The sequence below is a fragment of the Canis lupus genome, chromosome 7 (assembly GCF_011100685.1).
Source record: "Canis lupus familiaris isolate Mischka breed German Shepherd chromosome 7, alternate assembly UU_Cfam_GSD_1.0, whole genome shotgun sequence".
NCBI classification, from domain to species: Eukaryota; Metazoa; Chordata; class Mammalia; order Carnivora; family Canidae; genus Canis; species Canis lupus.
This window is the reverse complement of record NC_049228.1, coordinates 20,704,912-20,724,547: the sequence shown is the minus strand read 5'-3', so window position 1 is coordinate 20,724,547 and position 19,636 is coordinate 20,704,912. Positions and strand designations below refer to the sequence as shown.

General features: G+C 46.0%; 1 long non-coding RNA gene across 1 annotated transcript; it reads right to left on the bottom strand.

Annotated features, from left to right (window-relative positions):
- Positions 1-8,791: 8,791 nt before the first annotated feature.
- On the bottom strand, positions 8,792-17,211 carry LOC111096648. Its single transcript, XR_005362029.1, has 2 exons — positions 16,824-17,211; positions 8,792-9,354 (listed from the first exon to the last, which is right to left on the bottom strand). It is a non-coding gene; the product is annotated as an uncharacterized LOC111096648 (long non-coding RNA).
- Between the last annotated feature and the right edge of the window lie 2,425 nt (positions 17,212-19,636).

Genomic DNA, 19,636 nt, shown 5'->3' with positions numbered 1-19,636 from the left:
TCCCTTCCTTGTGCGATGGGATAATTTCATGAAGTCTTAACAGGGGCATTTTAATCTTTAAATGTCCTGGTCCCCAGATTGGTGACAGTAGCTGGATCTGTGTGTATTCCCTCCCCATAGGGGAGTTTTGTACACTGAGGCCCCAAATAGAAGAATTCACTTGGTTGTCTATTCCTGGCCTTGGTTGAAGAAAAGATAAGTTTTTTTAATGGTAACTGATAACCCTGAGGCAAAAAAAAAAAAGTCATTAATCAGGGTAGAGGAAGGAGCAGGACTGGGCAGTGCGGTGGAAGTGATAGGACCTGGGTGGCTGGCTGCATGGTACTGGGGAGGCTAGGGCACAGGTGCCAGGGTGCCCTGTCTCAGCAATGATTACCCCACACATGGCATGGAGACAGGTATCTGCAAGGAGCTCCTCCCCTGACGAGGAAGATGTCCAGGCCGACCATAATGGCCTGGAGCTGTGCAGCCTCAGGTGAGTTCCTGAACCTCTCTGGGTCTCCATTTCTTCACATGTCAAATAGGGATGTTAGTATTACTCATCTCGGGACTGTAATGAGTTCATACGTGTAAGTACTCAGGACAATGCCAGGCACACAGTGTCACAGGGAGGAGGAGGAGGAGGAGAGGTCACCTTCAGAGGGGAGGCCTCTGAATGCTGGGGAAAGGAGAAGCTTTGGTAGTAATTTAAATTGGGTTTCCTGCCAAACTGGCCAGATAGGAACTTGGAGTCAGGCTGAGGTCAATCTGAAGAAATTGGAGAAATGTGGCCTTTCTTGCACCCTTGAATTCGGGAGGCAAGAGTCCCCTCTGCTCCCCTGTCTCACTCCTGCGTGGGATCGCAGTTGTCTCTCAAAACTGCTGGTGTCGCCCTTATCAAGCAGGTAGCGTGTGAGCAGGCTCCCCAGGCCTTGGCTCTGCCCCTTTCTTCTTAACCCTCTTCTCCCATAAAGCTTCCAAACATCCCATCTCCAAACCAGAATGGTCCCCCAAAGATGTCTCCATCCTCATCCTCAGAATCTGCGAATGGTAAGCTATGTGGCTAAGATGACGGGGGTGGGTGGAGGAACGTCAGGTTGCAGGTGGAATTAAGGTTGCTAATCAGCTGCTCTGAAAATAGGGAGATTATCTCTGGGAGCAGGGGTGGGGGGCAAGGCCATCTCCAGGAGCCTTAGCACAGGTGAAGGAGGCAGGAGAGGGAGAGGCAGAGACAGCAGCGTGAGGAAGACACAGCTTGAACATTCCCTGGCCTGGGAGATGCAGGCAACCTCTAGAAACCCCAGGACGAGGAAACCCATTGTCCCCTAGAGCTTCCAGAAGGAATGCAGACACCTTGATTTTAATCCATGAGCCCAGTGTCAGGCTCCTGACCTCCAGCATTGTCAGCTTATGAGTTTGGCGTGCTTTAAGTGCTGTATTTGGGGTCACTTGCCAGAGCAGCAGAAAACAAATATGCAAACGACGGTAACAATGAACCAAAATCAAACAAAAACACTTTGTTTTTGCAAAGCTCTAGCTTTCCTGACGCTCTTCAGGAAGCGCTCTTGAGCTTGTCCTTGTTTCTCTGCCCCGCACTCCAGGGCTGATGGGTGGTGTTCCTTTATGTGAGGAGCTTTTTAAGGAGCACCCTGTTCTGTTTATTTAGACACGTCCCCCTTCTTCATTCACATCATCCCTGTTATACTCTCAGATCTTTCTTGTCTAGAGTCTCCTGATCCTCTTGCATATTTCTTTTTCATGCCCCTGGCGTCACTCCTGCCTCTCCTCTGGGCTTGCTGAAATCCTTTCCTAAAGCTAATATATGTGACCCACTAGTTAAGACCCTGTACTGGGTGCTGAGGACACCAAGACACAAAGCCACTCGTATTGACTGACACAGATTACAAGTAGCTCATAATCTATTGGGTTGGGACCATGCAAAATTGGCTTTTTTTTTTTTTTAGATCTTAAAAAGTCAAATATTGGCAATAATTTCATACAGTTCAACCTGAGGAGAGAGAAGAGCATAAAGAACCATAAGTGTGACAAATACACGACAGGAAGCAGAAACAAGAAGACGAGTCATGGTGGAGGGGACCAAAAAATAAGAAGATAGGGATTAAGGAGAAGTGCTGTGGAGAAAATAAAACTGAGCCCCATCATGGAGCACCCCTGGAAGCCGCTTTAGATGGGGAGGTTGAAGAAAGTAACTGGTGTGCCCCACGCTCCCCACGCAGAAGCCTGTGCTCTGGGAAGACTTGGGGAGTGGGGAAGACTTCAGACAGGGAAGACAGGCCCCCACTCTGTGGTTTGCTCACTCTGGGAGGAAGTGAGGGTGGGGGTGGGTGGGAGAGGGCCAGGCCAGGAGATCGTCGTCGGTTGGAGAGGTGCTCACAGGGGTGGTGGCCTAGAGGAAGGCCTGAGAGGGTGGTAGCCTAGAGGAAGGCTGCGAGGGCGGGCTGGGGAAGAGTGGAAGAATTTAGGAAGTATTTCCTCTGTCACGCAGGAATCTGTGGTGACAGAGTAGGGGCAAGGGCAGGGAGATGTCAGGGAAGTGTCTGGGTTCAATGTTAGGGGGCTGGATGGTTGTGCCACTCCTCAAGATGAGGAACCCAAAAGGAGAAACAGACTGGGTAGCCAGGAATGTGAGTAGAGGAGAATGGAGGAGGTAATTAACCCCAGTTCTAGAAATGCTTGGTATGGCAGCTAGTGTCTAAAAGTGGCCCCCAATGACCCATACCACCCAGCACGCACAGCCTGGTATAGTCCTCCCCTTGATCCAGGCTGGGCCCGTAGCTCTTTTGAGCCAATAGCCTGTGGTAGAAATGATGTCATGCCAGGCCTGGGCCTGCGTCACGTGAAAGCCTGGGAACTCTTGTGTTTTACACCTGTGGGAGCCCTGAATCACCATGCAAGGAGCCCGGCTACCCTGCTGGAGTGACAAAGTGGAATGACCGTTTGGAGAAGCTACTTGGAGAGGAAGAGGCCCTATGACTACAGGGAGAAAGAGAAGCTGCGTCATGCCAGCGTCCCAGCTGAGGCCACCGTCCAGATACTCCCATCAGAGTGCTAAGCGTGTGCGGGAGCCATCTGAGACGCTCCAGCCAGGTCGGCCCCGGGTGTCTACGGCTCCAGCTGATATCACCACAGGAAAAGTACCTCTTGGGCAAGACCAGTGAGACCCCAGAATCTTGATAAAGAGCAAATTGGTATTTGGTTCGGACAGATTTTTTTATGGCTTTTTTTTTAAGTTGTAATAAGATACATATACCACAAAATTTCCCACCTTAACTATTGTTAAGTATACAGTTTGGTGGCATTCGGTGCATTCACATTGTAGCGCTACCGTACCCCCACCCATCCACAGAACTCTCCCTTGTGCCCATTACAGTAACTCCCCCATTTCTCTCTCCCCTCTGCCCATGGCAGCCACCATTCAGCTCTCCATCTCTATGAATCTGACTCTTCCAGGTATATTGTGCAAGTAGAACCATGCGGTATTTGTCTTTGGGTGACGGGCTCATTCCACTTAGCATGATGTCTTCCAGGTTTACCCACGGTAGAGCATGTGCCAGGATCTCCTTCCTTTCTAAGGCCGAATACTAGTCTCGTATATTTATACACCGCCTTTTGTTTGTTCATCCATCAGCGGACGCTTGGGAAGTTCCACCTTTTGGCTACTGTGAGTAATGCTACTACAAACATGGGCATACAAATATTTGCTCAATGGCCTGATTTCAGTTCTTGTGGTAATAAATCCAGCAGTGGAATTCCTCGATTATATGGTAGTTCTATTTTTAATTTTTTGGAGGGAATTGCTGTACCACTGTCCATAGTGGCTGCCACATTTTACATTCCCACCAACAGTGGGCAAGGGTTCTGATTTCTCCACATCCCCACCCACGCATTAGTATTTTGTTTCTTGGTTTTTTTTTTGTTGTTTGATTTGATAGCAGGCATTCCAATGGGCGTGAAGTATTATCTCATTGTGGTCTCAGGTTCTTGTTTTAAGCACTAGGTTCTGAGATTGCTACTACAAGACAACCAAGACGCTGATGCTTCCTTGGCCATCTGGGTATCATGGGCCCTAAGGTGATACACTTAACCTCCTCACAAGATCTGCCATCTGTACTTGCCAATGTTTTGTGCTCAGTCAGAATTTTTTTTTAAAGATTTTATTTATTTATTCATGAGAGACATAGAGAGAGAGAGGCAGAGACACAGCCAGAGGGAGAAGCAGGCTCCATGCAGGGAGCCTGACGTGGGACTTGATCCCGGGTCTCCAGGATCACGCCCTGGGCCGAAGTTGGCACTAAACCGCTGAGCCACCCGGGCTACCCTCAGTCAGAATTAAGTCGAGTAGCTGCCCCTGACGAGAGCAGTGGAAAAGCATGGTGAGAATTTCCCCAGCACTGTTTTTATAAGAATTAGGCACCCCTCCTCCCTTGGCTTAATGTAACATTTTGGGGTTGGCCACACAGGTGGCTTGTGCAGGAAATACCTGGAACTCTTCCGAGGTAGAAGGTTCTAAGACCAGGGCTGGCCACCCTCACCTATCTTCAAACACATAGACAAGTCCAGACAAGTGCTAGCTCCACTCAGTCTCCCACTCCCGAGTATATAGTAGACTTCCTCACGTGTTCACATATATATCTGGCTTTTCACTCTCTTCCACATTCACACACTCAAGTACAGGTCAGACCCTGCTGACACAAGTTATAATGAAGCACAACCAAGATTAGCCAAAGACAATCCATCTAGCTGCCCTGGGGCCGTCAACAAGCCTGAGAACTAGAAGGAAGAGATGGGCGGCCAGGTGGAAGTGCGAGGGAAGGTCCCGGGCTGCTGGGATCACTCTGGGGAGCTTCCACAAATCTCAACCTTCAGGCCACTGCTCGTGCCAATTAAATCAGAATCTCTGGGCGTGGGACCCAGGCATCAGTATTGGCTGGTGACTCCTACATGCAACCAAGTTTGAGAACCAAAGGTCTTCAGCCATCATCAAACACAGGCCTGCAGGGAGGATGTATATATTCTTTTAATTATAAGATTCACAGAACATAAAAATCAGCCATTTTATTTTTTTTTAGAAGATTTTATTTATTCATGAGAGACACACAGAGAGAGAGGCAGAGATTATAGGTAGAGGGAGAAGCAGGCTCCCTGTGGGGAGCCTGATGCGGGCCTCGATCCCAGGACCCTGGGATCACAACCCAAGCCAAAGGCAGACACTCCACCGCTGAGCCACCCAGGCGCCCAGCCATTTTAAAGTATATTGTAGTGGCACTTGGCACATTCACGATGTTGTGCAACAATCACCTCTAGCTTCAAATCATTCTCATCACTCCAAAAGGAAAGCCCGTGCACAGCAAGCAGCCCCTGGCAACCATGAATTCATATTGTTTCTGTTCAGATTTACCCAATCTGGATATTTCACATAAATGGAACCATGCAAGCTATATGGCCTTCGGTTTCTGGCCGCTTTCACTCACGGTGGGTCCACCCTGTTGTAGCGGCACCAGAACTCCATCCCTCCTTACAGCTGGGTTGCATTCCATTGAATGGACACACACCACATTTTACCCGCTTGTCAGCTGACGGACAGTCGGGTTGTTTCTACCTTCTGACTATCGTGAAGAGTGCTGCTGTGAACATCCCTGTATAAGTCTTTGAATATCTGATTTTGATTCTTGGGGGATCTAGATCCAGAAGTGGAATTGCTGGGTCATATGGTAATTCTATGTTTAACTCTTTTTTTTTTTTAAGATTTTATTTATTTGACAAAGAGGAAACATGAGCAGGAGGGAGGGGTGGAGGGGGAGGGAGAAGTAGGCTCCCTACTTGAGCCCAGCACAGGGCTTGATCCCAGGACCCTGAGATTATGACCTGAGCTGAAGGCAGATGCTTAACCAACTAAGCCACACAGGGGCCCCCCTTGTTTAACTTTTTGAGAAAATGCTCAACTGCCTTCCACAGCAGCTGAACTGTTTGACATTCCCACCAGCTGTGCAGGAGGGCTCTAGTTTCTCCACATGCTCACCAACACTTGTTATTTTTCATTTTTCTTTTTTTTTTTTTTTTTCATTTTTCTGTTCTTATCTTTGCCATCTTCGTGGGTATGGCCTGCTATCTCCCCGAGGCTCTGATGTGTGTTTTCTACCTGACTAACAACGTGGAACACCTTTCATGGGCTCATTGGCCATTGGGGTATCTTCTCTGGAGAAATGTCCAGAGAGGCCCAGATATTTCATTCTCCCTGAGTCCTCACACCACCATTGAGAGGAGAGGATCGTTCACATTTTTATAGATGAAGAAACCGAGGCTGAGAGAGGCTAGGTCGCCTGATATCTAGGTTGCACAGATGGAAAGCAAGGTTGGCGTGACCCTTAAGTTCACAGCACACACGTGCCCCAAACTTTTATGTTCACCGATGCTGGCGCCAAATGAGAATTGCAGTCAAAGAGATACAACGTGTGGAGAGAGGTGCACGCACAGACATGGAGCCCCCCTCAGGGAGGGGGTCTTCAGTTGGGAGGAGGGAAGGGATTCCACACCGGTTCCCAGCAAGAAGGTTCCCAGTGACAGAGAGACAGAGTGTGGGGCACCAGCAGGGCACAGTGAAGGGGACCCTGTGGCCAGGCCTGTGTTTGCTGCAGAGAAGGACACGGTGGGGATGTGCAGTGGGGGGGGGGGCCTCAAGTTTTGAGCTCTGGGCTCCTGTCCCCAGGAACTCTCCCAACTGAGCTGTACTGGGCTCCAGCTACAGATTCTAGGATGGGCTCAGACAGACCCAGCTCACCCAGGGTCACTCACATGGAAGCAGTAAGTCAGCGCCCTGTGCCGGGGCCCCTGCAGCTGCAGGGAACTCGGAGGGGTGAGACACGGTTTCTGTTCATCTGTCCGCTGCATCAGAAACCAGTGCCAGTAAATGGCTTTGCAACTCTGTGTGTGTGTGTGTGTGTGTGTGTGTGTGTGCACGCGCACAGACCCCAACACCTCTGAGATGCCCCCTCTACCCCAAGAGGTGAGGGAGAGGTGGGGTGCACCGACGGGAGGGCTCGGATGAACCAAAGTTGAGAAGCAAGGACGAGAGCCGCTCTCGGGCCCTGGCAAGGAGCCCTCGCCTCTGGAAAGGATGCCGAAATATTTCAGCCTCTCTCCTGGGGTTTCCTGTTTCCTATTTGGTCTCTGGTTTCCAGGCAACACCGAGCACCCCCAAAGTCCTGCAACGTGCAGGTCTGCGGAGACCCTCTGACTCCGGGCTCCCAGGGACAGCAGCGCCCTCTGCTCTCTCCGGAGGACAGGAACCACCGAGGATGCTTTGGGGCTTGAGGGGGGAAGGTCCCCCTCAGAAGGTTCGTCCAGTTTAATAAATCCTCCTGCAAAGTCAGTTTGGCTGGATCTGGCGCGGGGGTGGGGCAGGAGATTTAGGGTTTGCAGCTTTGATTTAGTAAAGCAGTCTTGGCGGGAGGCCAGCAGCCTGGAGGGAAGGTGGGGGGAGCACACCCGCTGGGGCGCTGTTGGCTGCCTTCCACCCTTACGGCCACGCAGGGACTGCTCCAGCTTCAGGTGACCCTGGTGGCCCTCTGGGGGCTCGAGCCCGCCCTTGGACGCCCGGCGCAGAGGGCCTGGAGGGGAGCGGTGTGGAATTACTGGCAGGCAGAGTTTGGGCACGCGTTTGTGTCTAGCATCAAAATACGGGGGGCGTGTTTTCCGAGGCGAAATCGTACTTCAGGCTCCTGTCTGCCTCGCGCCCCGACCCCAGGGGCAACCACCTTTATTGCCCTTAGTCCTTAAAATTTACCTCCAGGTCTCTAAGACTATTTGTGAATATCACGGTAGGCATCCTTTACAAACTTGCACCAGGGCAAACAGGATCTGTCTCCCTTGCACACACACACACCCGCCCACATACGCTTCCACACTCCCAGCTCACAGTAAGCTGTTGGGCGATATTTAAAACATCGTGTTCAGTATTTGCATCATGACGAGGTAAATGCTGTTCCCTGCCGAGCATCTCAGCACCGGATGACATTTCCTTCCCAGCGAAGCTTCTCGCCTCTGCCCCCCTCCCCGCACACCCCCCCCCCCCACCTTAAGAACTGCCCTGCTTTGTTGGTTTTGTTCTCTATGTACCCATCATTAATTTTTCTCCAAAACCCCCCTCTCTGTGTGTGATCCAGGTAACAGGCCACTTTTGTTTTTCCTCCGAGACATCTGTCCCCCAGCCCTCAGCCCCCTGCTCTCCTCTGGCCCTGGGACAGCTCAGAGCCCTCCGCCGGCACTTCCTGCAGCCTTAGCCTGGAGACTCGCGTCCTCTCTCTCCTGGGTTCCTTACCGCCCCCATCTTTCTCCCTCTCAGTTCACCCCCCCATTCTGGTGGGGAGCTCCTGCTCCAGTAGCTTCTTAAGAAAAGGGTGCGTGAAAGGTAAAGCGTCAGGGCACCTGGGTGGCTCAGTCGGTTAAGTGTCTGCCTTTGGTTCAGGTCATGATCCCGGGGTCCTGGGATGGAGGCCCGCAGCCTCCCCAGCAGGGAACCTGCTTCTCCCTTTCCCTCTGACCCTCCTCCCTCCTTCTGTTCTCTCTCTCTCTCTGTCTCAAATAAATAAATAAAATCTTAAAAAAATAAAAGAAAGGTAAATCGTTTTGAATCATGCATGCCTTAAAATGCCCATTTAATCTGTCCTCCCAAGATTGAGAGTTTGGCTAGAAATAGAATTTGAGTTTGGAAGTCATTTCTCCCATTATTTTGGAGGTACGATTCCCTGTCCTCCAGTTCCCAGTGGGGCTGGTGAGAAACTTCATCCCCTTGTTCATTGCTGGTATTTGTATGTGACTTTATTCCTCTGCTGCATACACTGATGGTATCATCTCCCCAGTTTTGACATTTTGACAATGCAAGACTGAGTACCTTGCTGTAGGTCTATTTTCATTCTTCTTTCTGATACACTGGATCCTTTCAAACAGGTAATTTACAGCCCCAGCGCTGAAAATGTTTCTTGTATTTGTTTATTGATACTATCCTCTCAATTTTCTTTGGGCTCTCCCACTGAAACTTCTTTAGTATATTTGACCTTCTTATTTTCCAGCTCTCTGTCTTTTTGTTCTACTTTTCAAGAGATTTTCATGAATTTATCCTCCATCCCTCCTACTAAATTTATTTTAACCATTGTATTTTCCAAGAGCTATTTCTTGTTCTCTGGGTGTTCCTTTTGATCTTAATCTTTCTAAAAATTACTATAATTGTTTTTTTTTCTTTTGTACCTTACATCTTTTGCATCTTTGTTTCCTGAATTCTTCTTTTTTTGGGAGGGAGGGGGCTTGTTTTGGCTCAGTCTTTAATGTTTGAGGTTGTCTGGTATAGATGAAAAATACCTAAGTGAAAAAAAAAACAGAAATAAGCCTTCTCTTAGAAATAAAATATAATAAAAAATATTTAAGCTCCCCTCTTTAAAAAAAAATCAAGTTCTTTTCAACAAAATGCTTTGCTAGGTAAAGTCACTAGTATAAAATTTACGATCCCAAATTAGATTGCATTTTTCTATATACTGTATTTTCTGTTCTTAAAAATTCCTGACATCCAAGGAATAAAAAAAATAAATAAAATGTGTTTGCATTAAAACTTATTTTTAATATAAGAAATGCATAGAAAAAAATCTTTTTAAGAAAAAGGGGACCTTTGGATGACTCAGTCAGTTAAGCATCTGCCTTCAGCTCAGGTCATGATTCCGAGATCCTGGGATGGAGCTCCATGTCCGACTCCCTCCTCAGTGAGGAGCCTACTTCTCCCTCTCCCTCTGCCTGCCGCTTCCCTCTGCTTGTGCTCTCTTACTCTCTCTCAAATAAATAAAATATTTTTTAAAAAAAGAAATGCATAGAAAACACTTCCTAATCTTGAACCAGTCACCAGATTTGTGAAACTTTCTTAGATAATTACAATAATCATAAATCTATGGCTATGTGAATAATATTAATGATTCCTTAACCTTAAAAATAAAACTGTCAGCTATTTTAACAGCAAAAATGGGCCTATTTAGGAATAGCAGAGAATTGTAATTCAGGACAAACAAGCTACAGCTAATAAATAGGCAAGTCGGGAGAACAAAGGAGACAAATGTTTTTTCTTAGAGGGAAGAGGGATTTTGGGAGGGCTGTTATAAAGGGAAAGCCCATTGGTGTAAAATGGGAGTTTAAAGTGTGGTGGCTTCTCACTGGCTGGGCTGTTGCTAGGGTAGAGGAAAGCCTTTCTTCTGGGGCAGTCAAGCAGTATCTTCTGTAGATATCTTAAGGCACCTCTCTTCTTATTGGATCTGTAACTAATGACAAGTGGTAGGGTGTGTGAGCTCCTCTTTCTGGCCTCCTGACTCCATTATATATTGTCTTTTTATTTAAGATGTGTTTATTTATTTGAGAGAGAGAGAGAGAGAGAGTGGGGGAAGGAGCAGAAGGAGAGAGAGAGAGAGAGAATGTCAAGCAGGCTCTACACCCAGCAGAGCCCGACACAGGGCTCAATCTCACAACTCTGAGATCATGACCTGAGCTGAAATCGAGAGCTGGATGCTTAACCAACTCAGCCACCCAGGTGTCCCATTAATGAGGTTTCATTTCATTCTCAAATGAAAGATCTTGATCAAAAGGGGGAAATATGAATTTGTTTGAAAGCATCACTGATCAAGAGTAGGGTTTCTCCATATTTAGTGGCTTTGTCCCTCAGTCCCAGGAAGGACCTTTTCTGGTTGTCATGTCAAGTGCATGGTAGTTGGAAATCACTTAAGGCCAAATTTGAGAAACAAAGAATGTTAGGAGGGAGAACTCTCAGGTACTTCCCACCTATAGTCCATATTTATCAAGATGGTAAGCGTTAAAGATCATCTCTTTACTGGGCACATCATTTTTATAAAAGTTTGACAGGTAACAAAATGCAAAACTTAAAATGGTTATATAAGACAAAAGAAATCACATGACAATTCCAAACTGAATGGTGTCTCTAAACCAGGACCCTAGGTCTAAAATAATCAACTGAAATATTTCCTGGCATTTATTCTGACTTCAGGGAGGAAATTTCTCCTTATGGGTACAAACCCAGAATCACATATGCCTCCAGGAATCCCCACTTAAAGTGGCCATCAAAGCAGAATAGTGAGAGAATTAATCAAGTGCATTTGAGAAGATACAGCACAATTATAGACATGAACTTTTTGCAAAACAGCCAAACTTAAAAGATGTTTTAAAACAGTATTGTTTAGAAAATATATGTTATCAATAATACCACCTATCTCGTTGCAAATTCAGAAACCATGAATTTGAATAAGAATCCAAAGTCAGTTCAGATGAAGGAAAGGCTTTTATGAGTTCTGAACCGTCTAACCCTTGCAAAAGTTTACAGGATCATGATGATACTGTTTCCAAAAGGCCATAATCCAAATAAGAAGTCCCACCCACCCCCCGCCTTTCACAAGGGTTTGGGAAGTATGGGCAAGGTAATTTTCTTTTCATAAAAAGGATCAAAGAAGCAAAGAGTAAGAAAACGTTAAGCCTCATCCGAACATCTTGTGAAAGTTGTCTTGACACATGTCATCCACTCCAATTCCAAGAAGTCTTTCCTTTCAGGTCACCAGATGGGTGTGCAGGTCCAGTCTAGTTTGGTGCTTCCTTTTGATATGTCACATGAGTCCAAGAGTCTCTTCGCTGGAGTTTGGCAGAATGGCTGGTCAACAGAATTGACAAGGCCTTTCTAGCGAGGTTGAAAGGAGTCTTTCTGGAGGTATGTTTTCCAATAGACAGTATCTCCAGGTTGCAAAGTGTGATTTGTAGGGTCTTTGCCTCCCAGAATTACACTGTGAAAAGATTGCTCTATCAAAGCCTGGTTATTTCTGATAGAAGCAATCAGGCCTTTACAATACTAAGCATATCTCCTTTTATCAACTGTGGATCAAAGGAGGCAGAGGCCAAGTGCATTGGATGTCCTGTGACTCTCTAAGAGTGTGACAGTATAGCGAAGTTCCAAAGGGGGTGGATCTGAGATTTAGAAGAAGTAAGGCTTTTGGCCAAGGTATTTGGCAAGTCTCTACAAATTTTTCCACTAAGTCTTAATACTGCCATTAGTGTGCTCAACTAACCCTGAGGATCAAGGATGATGTCCACAATGAAAATGTTGCAAAGCCAAGCCAAACAGCACAGACTTTTCAAAGCACTTGACTGGTAAAATAGGTTCCCCAATCACTACGAAGTTCAAGAGGTGACCAAAGTTAAAGATAATCTTTTCTAATGGAATTTTAGCCACAGAAGAAGCATTGGCCTATTTCTAGGAGAAAAATCTTGGCCCAGTGAGAAAATAGACAAACCATGACTAAAATATATTTATATTCATGAGACAGGGAAGCTGTAGGAAATCTATTTGTGTGGACATGTTTTCCTGGATTATACTTTGGACAGGCAGGACAAGCAAGGTAGATGATTTTGCAGCCTATGATTATTTCCCACCAATACTGGTTCATGAACACTTACCATTTTGTCAGTAGACCAATGGTTTATTGCATGTACACTGGTAAGTAGTGGGAATTTTAGAATTTTGGTAGGGTCAGATTGTTGTTTGGTCTAAACCAGAGTTCTCTTTTTATTAAACAAACAATTATTAGATTTCCAATATTCTCTTTCCTTTTATGGGGCCAATTGTTGGGTGTCTCTGTTCAATTTTCCCAAGTTATTTTTTGGTAGAACACCCCTTTGGGACACAATGACAGGTTTGGCTATTGGTTCCCTCGAGAGCAGTGTTTTTTTACAGAAATATCAGGAAGGTGATTTCCTTTGGCCTCCAGCGAGACAAGTCTGAGATGCACAGGAACCTTAATAATAGAGGAGAACAGCTGGCAAAAGTATGGCATCTAATAAATTTTGAACATAGGAGCCATTTTAAATTTTATCCCCATTGGAGGTAAGGATTTCTTGTTGTTTTCCATAATATTCCAAAGTCATGAGCTACCCCAAAGGCATACTGACTATCAGAATAAATGTCTGTGATTTTTACCTTTGGTTAAGGTACAGAGTTTAGGAAAGGGCATATTAACTCGGCCTATTGGAGCTGAAGTAGCCAACGGTAAAGGTGCCGTCTCAATGACTTCAAAAGGAGTTGCAGTGGCATCTAGCACAATATTTACCATTTTTGTACCATCAGTTGGGGCTCCTGGATGGCTCGGTTGGTTGGGTGTCCAACTCTTGATTTCAGCTTAGGTCATGATCTCAGAGTTGTGAGATTGAGCCCCAAGTTGGGCTCTGTGTTCAGTGGAGAGTCTGCTTAAGGACTTCTCTCCCTCTGCCCCACCCCCCACTCATGCTCACCTCTGTCAAATAAATACATAAATCTTAAAAAAAAAGAAAAGAAAAGAAAAGAAAAGAAAAGAAAAGAAAAAGAATCATCAGTAAACCACAAAAAAATTTGCATTGGTTATAAAGAAGCTTCCTATAAATTATGATGGGGTCAAATGCTGACCTGTCAGCCTTAAGCAGTTGTGAAGGGGGTTTCATCTGAATCTAAATGTAGTCCTTGTTCCCAGATCCAATGCCCTAAGGACTGAACCTTCATTTGAGCAAACTGCAATTTTTTTCTTTGGAGACGTTATGTCCCTTTAGGGCCAAAAGTAAGTTTTAATAGGTAGATGCTGTCATCTGTAAAGAGGTTTGAGAAGGGGAACAGAGAAGCGATTCATCTACATATTCTAACAAAGTAGAACCCACAGAGAACTTTTTTTTTTAATTTTTATTTATTTATGATAGTCACAGAAAGAGAGAGAGAGAGAGAGAGAGAGAGAGAAGCAGAGACATAGGCAGAGGGAGAAGCAGGCTCCATGCACCAGGAGCCCGACGTGGGACTTGATCCCGGGTCTCCAGGATCGCGCCCTGGGCCAAAGGCAGGCGCTAAACCACTGCGCCACCCAGGGATCCCACACAGAGAACTTTCTATCATCCGGTTCAGCCTTTAAGGTTTGTGAAAAATGAGGAGGACTCTGTGTAATCCTGGGGCATGACAGTCCAGGTATGTTTCTGCTCTTCCCAAGTGAAGGGAAGAAGATATTCATTACCCTTAGCAACCGAATAGTCAAAATGAAGAGCATAGATTGCTTCCAGTGAGAATGGATGTCAGTAGCACACAGGGGTTAGGAGCAACGGGGTGCAGAGGGATGACAGCACTGTTTATTGTCAGTGGACAAGCCTCCATCCTTGGCCATTGGGTTTCTCCTGGGTAGAACAGAGGTATTACAAGGACTAATGCAGGGTTAATGAGGCCCCACGCCTTGTAATCTTCTCTTATGGGCTTGATGTCTTGAAGGGTTTCTTTATTTACAGGAAATTGATTAGTTCTGGGGGGAGGTTTTGAGGGATCTATTTGAATCTTGATGAGTGACACCCTGTGGATTTGGCCAATAGCAGTTGGAGATTCTGCTCACAAAGACAATGGCAGCTGGTCCAACAGGAACAAATAATCAGTGTCCTCAGGGTGGCTATAGTGCCATCAGAGCCAGAGCAAAGGAAGGATGTCATTTCACTCACCTGCTTGTCTATTTTGATTACCATCACATTCTAGAATCTTCTCCCCTTTGGGAGAAGAACCCCAGCATGCCACTCTTCTAAGAAATCTCGGCACAATAAATGAATAGGGATGGAGGAAGTAAGGGAAAAGGGGCATATATCTCTCAAAGGGCCTTGACAAAAGGGAAGAGGTTTAGAGGCAGGAATCTGTGGAGGCTTGTTAGAGACCCCCACTTCTTGAACTGTTGTAATACTTCCGGAGGGCTGAGGACCAAGAGTGTAGCTCTGGTGTCCCTGAGGGGAGAGAGAGATTCATTCCCAGCCTGCAGAGCGGTTTCTCTGAGCCAATTAAGACGGAAGATTGGGAGGATCCCCTGTAGTTCCCCATCACTGGGAATCAGGAGGACGTTGGGGAAGCTGGCTGGAGGGTTGAAGGTGCCTGAGTACTTAAATTCATAATGCTATTTCCCCCCCAATGTCCTGGCTCTCTGCAATAATAGCAGAAACTCTTGGTTTTCTTTAGGGACCTTTATTTGCCAAGTTGAAAGTTGAAAATGTTAGCCATCTCTCTTTTAGGTGACTCATCTAGGGTGCCAAAGAGCTGGCTTGCCCAATTAATTAAATCTGGAGTGAACATAGTTTCCTATTCCATTGTGGTTTCCTTTTAACTAAAAGAGAAAGATCCCGATTCAGTCATTTAATAAACAGAGTTAAGGGCTACCCAGGCTAATTCAATATTTAAAGGAAGACCAGAATTTTCTTTGAAGACAATTTGGAGGTAATAATATTAGCCACAAACAGGTTCATCGGGCTTTTGTGTGCAAGCCTAAATTCTGTTCCAGTCAACAGGCTTAGGAAAAGCTACTGCAATTGCTCAGTGGAGATTTCCAACAAGTGTTCTACCATCTTGCTGAAAGTTAGGGGCCTGTATCTCTACATCCCTTTCCGGATGTTCCCATCAGGCTATTTTCATTCAGTGCTTGGCCTGCCCAATTAATCCACCAAGAGTCATGTGGATTAATTGATATAAATCTGAGAAACTGGGTTGTTTAAATAACTAAGTTAAATTCTTCAGCAAACCTATGGGAGTTACTTTAGGAAACTGTGGCTCAAAATTCATCCTTAATCCAGGGAACAGAAGGAATGTGGAGTTTATTTGGATCCTCAGAAGACTTTCTTTTTTTTAAAGATTTTATTTTATTTACTCATGAGAGACACAGAGAGAGGCAGAGACACAGGCAGAGGGAGAAGCAAGGTCCCTATGGGGAGCCTGATGTGGGACTTGATTCCAGGACCCTGGGATCATGGCATGACCCAAAGGTAGATGCTCAACCACTGAGCCACCCAGATGCCCCAGAAGATTTTATTTAAAAAAAAAATTTTTTTTAAAGTAGGCTCCACACACAGCGTGGAGCCCAACACGGGGTTTGAACTCATGACCCTGAGATCAAGACCTGAGCTGAGACCAAGGATGTTTAACCAACTGAACCACCCAGGCACCCTAAAGACTAAACTTTAAAAAGGCAGGCTTTAATAGATACAGGAGAAGAGGGCGTTGGGGAGAGGTTCAGAGAAAAAGGGAAATTGGGTGAAAAGATGAGACTGAAGGAGCAGAGGGTTGGGAGGGGACAGGGAAGGCGCAGAGGGAATAGAGGAAAACAGTGCCTGGGGTGGAGCTGAGCACAAGGCAGCTGTACACCTGCAGACTTGACCAACTTTGGAGGGCAGGGGATGGAAGAGGCCTCAGAAGCCATTTTGACTTCTTTCATTGTTTATTTGTCTCAGTCAAGTTAGAAGCAGTATTTTGCAAAGAAGCCAACTTAAAATCCTGAAAATGTTTGGAAGCCTCAAGGTATCAATTAAAATAAACATCCCACACAATTTTTTAGTTTTTGGAGCCGTGGCTTTCTAATTTAATTTTGAGTAAAATTCAAGGAGATCAGAAGTTCCCCATAATGGCCATTGAAATGCTAAACTACTGTTGATTTATTTGGTCCATTTAGTTAGTAATGTACTTGAGGAGGGACCACAGTTTTGACCCATAAAGCCACGGAGGAACCCAGAAAGCAGGAAAGGAGACACTCTCAAAGCATTTTGATGACTGGTATCCTCTTTCTTAGAGACTTTTCTCTAGACTGAAAAAAGAGAAATTCCTCAACAGTACAGTTTCAACAGGAACAGCCTGGTTCCAAAAGGAATCAGACCAAAGGCCAAATGAGACCTCTCAGAAAGGACAGGACCTGAGACAGATTCTGAATAAAGCCTGGAGAGCTCAAAACACAAAGAAAGTAGAGTTTATAAACCAGAAGAAAACTTACCTTCAGACTCCAGGGATGGCAGGATGCAGTGAGCTCAACTGGTTGTGTAGGTACAAGTCCCTGTTTGTTCACCAGCCTTGGAGTTGTTGGTTGGGGGGTGGGGAGGGGAATCTTCTCTGGATCCCACTTCTGATCACCAAGGGCTATTAATCTTAAAACTGTCCGTTCTTTTAACAACAAAATGGGTCTGTTCAGGAATACCAGAGTTGCCATTTGGGACAAGCAAGCTACAGCCAAACCAGAGGCAAGTCCAGGGAACAAAGAAAGCTGCTCTTTCATAGAGGAAAGAGGGAAGGTGTGAGAACCCTTGAAAGGAAAATCCATTGGAGCGCTTAGGACCTGAAAGGACCCTGACCTCTCATTGGCTGGGTTGTAAGTCTCTCATTGGCTGGGCTGTTGCCAGGGGAGGAGAAAAACTTCCTCCTGCCAGGGTAGTAAAGTAGCAGCTTAAGGAGTATCACTTTATAAGGCACCTCTCTTCCATTTGGGTCTGCAAGTGATGAGGAGTTGTAGGGTGAGAGAGCTCCCCCTTCTGGCCTCCCGCCTTCATTTTATAGGAGATTCCCTTTCAGTAATTTTCACAATTCAAAGCTGATGTAAGATGTTTTTCATAAAAAAACAAGATTTTCAAAACTCAGCAGACTCCTAGCAGATTAGAATAATTCTACTTGTTCTCTTCTGCTCTAGAGGGATGGTGGTTTTTAAATAGAGTGTTTTCTCAGCATTTTCCCTACAAGTTGAACACAAGCAAGTTGGGGTGTGTTTGGCTTACACAATTTTCTCCTGCCTTGATGACCCCGGGCTATCTGTGGCTGGTTGTATAGGGCATCTCTGAGTGTGGGGACAGGGCATGGGAACTGCTGACTTCTTTACAGAAGGACGTGTGTGAGACTTGCATATTTTGATGGAAGGACCCAAATTTCAGTAATGGTAGGTCTTGTCTCTCAGGCTGGTCAGTGGTTCCAGAGAAGAATCCTCCAACTGCCCACCTGGAAGGTAGCAGCCAGCACTCAGATCAGAGTGAGAAAGGGTCCCCGAGGTCCCAGGGCACAGGCTGGGTACTTACACTCCATTGTCCTGACTTCAGCATGCACCTTTCTCCCCCATCTGCTGGGTCTGGTGACCTGGAACCTGAATCTGTCTCATCTGTCTCCACAGAGAGTGAACCTCCTGTCTCCCCCAAGGTGAGAGGAAGAAAGAAAGATGAGTTCTTACTGCCCCCTGTGTCCTCTGTGCCCCCTCTGGCCTGACCTTCTGAGGAAGCCAATGCCCACTGCAGCCTCCTTGGCCCTGACAGGCCAGTTCCAATGATTCAGTCTGTGAAGCAGCTGTTGACTTCTCTTATCTTTGTCCTTGGGATTGTGCATTGTTCATATTTCTTTATAAAACTTCTTAAATGCACCATGGGGAAGGAAGAGAGATGTACAGATGCTCTCAATCCATTTGGTTAAGTGAAAGTTTTCATTTTCCTTTTGTGATATACAGAGATTGTGCCTATTAGGTGCCAGTCCCTTCCCAAATGCCTTCTCAACTACCCATTCATTTGTTCATCTGTTTTGTATTTTTTTACTCAAATTCAACTGATTAATCTATAATGTATTATTGGTTTCAGAGGTAGAGTTCAGTCATTCATCAGTCTTACATAACACCCAGTCCTCATTACATCACATGCCCTCCTTAATGCCTATCACCCCATTACCCCGTCCCCCCACCAACCACCCCTCCTGCAACCCTCCTATAGTATGTTTCCTATAGTTATGAGTCTCTTATGGTTTGTCTCCCTCTCTATTTTCATCTTATTTTATTTTTCCTTACATTCCCCTATGTTCATCTGTTTTGTTTCTTATGTTCCACGTATGAGTGAGATAATATGATAGTTGTCCTTCTCTGATGACTTATTTCTCTTATATATTTATTTTTTTAAAGATTTTATTTATTTATTCATGAGAGAGAGGCAGAGACACAGGAAGAGGGAGAAGCAGGCTCCATGCTGGGAGCCCGATGTGGGACTTGATGCTGGGACCCTGGGATCACGTCCTGAGCAGAAGGCAGATGCTCAACCACTGAGCCACCCAGGTGGCCACCCTTATCTATTTATTTAACCAGGTTGTTTGTTTGTTTTTTGGTACCCCACCCCAGCCTCAGAGCCTGGTGGAATATTCATGGAAACAGACCAGTTAGAGGTCAATGAGATAAAGCTTGTCACTGACAGATGCTGGACTCAAATCTGGGATTTTGAATCAGACCCAGAGCTCTTTCCACACAGGAAGCCAAGTTAAAGATTCCTGTACTGACTTCCAAAGCTCTGACCTGGGCAGGACACAAGGAATTTTATTTCCCCAGGGAGAAGATGAGTACTGCCCTCCGCAGGGCCGGGAACAGTGGGGAACGTGGGGGTCATTGGTAAGGAGACAGGGGGTGAATGGTTGCCTGTCATGGTTGTTCCACCAGTGTGATGTCACTGCAACCCACCAACCCAAATACATATAATGCCCTCAGGGCTGAGATTTCCCCCAGGAGTGATATGGACCAAAGGGATATGGATATAAACCTAACAGTTCCCCCCAACCAGTGTCCAAGCCCCCAAAATTTGACCCTCTTAATCCCCTAACTTGAAATTGGATCCTCACTGAGGCTGGAATAGAGTTTCTAAACTTTTGAACAGATGTTTAACATCAGAATTCATGAATAAGAAATTGGAATCCAGGGACGCCTGGGTGGCTCAGTGGTTGAGTGCCTGCCTTCAGCCCAGAGCATGATCCTGGAGTCCCAGGATCGAGTCCCAACTCGGGCTCCTGGCATGGGACCTGCTT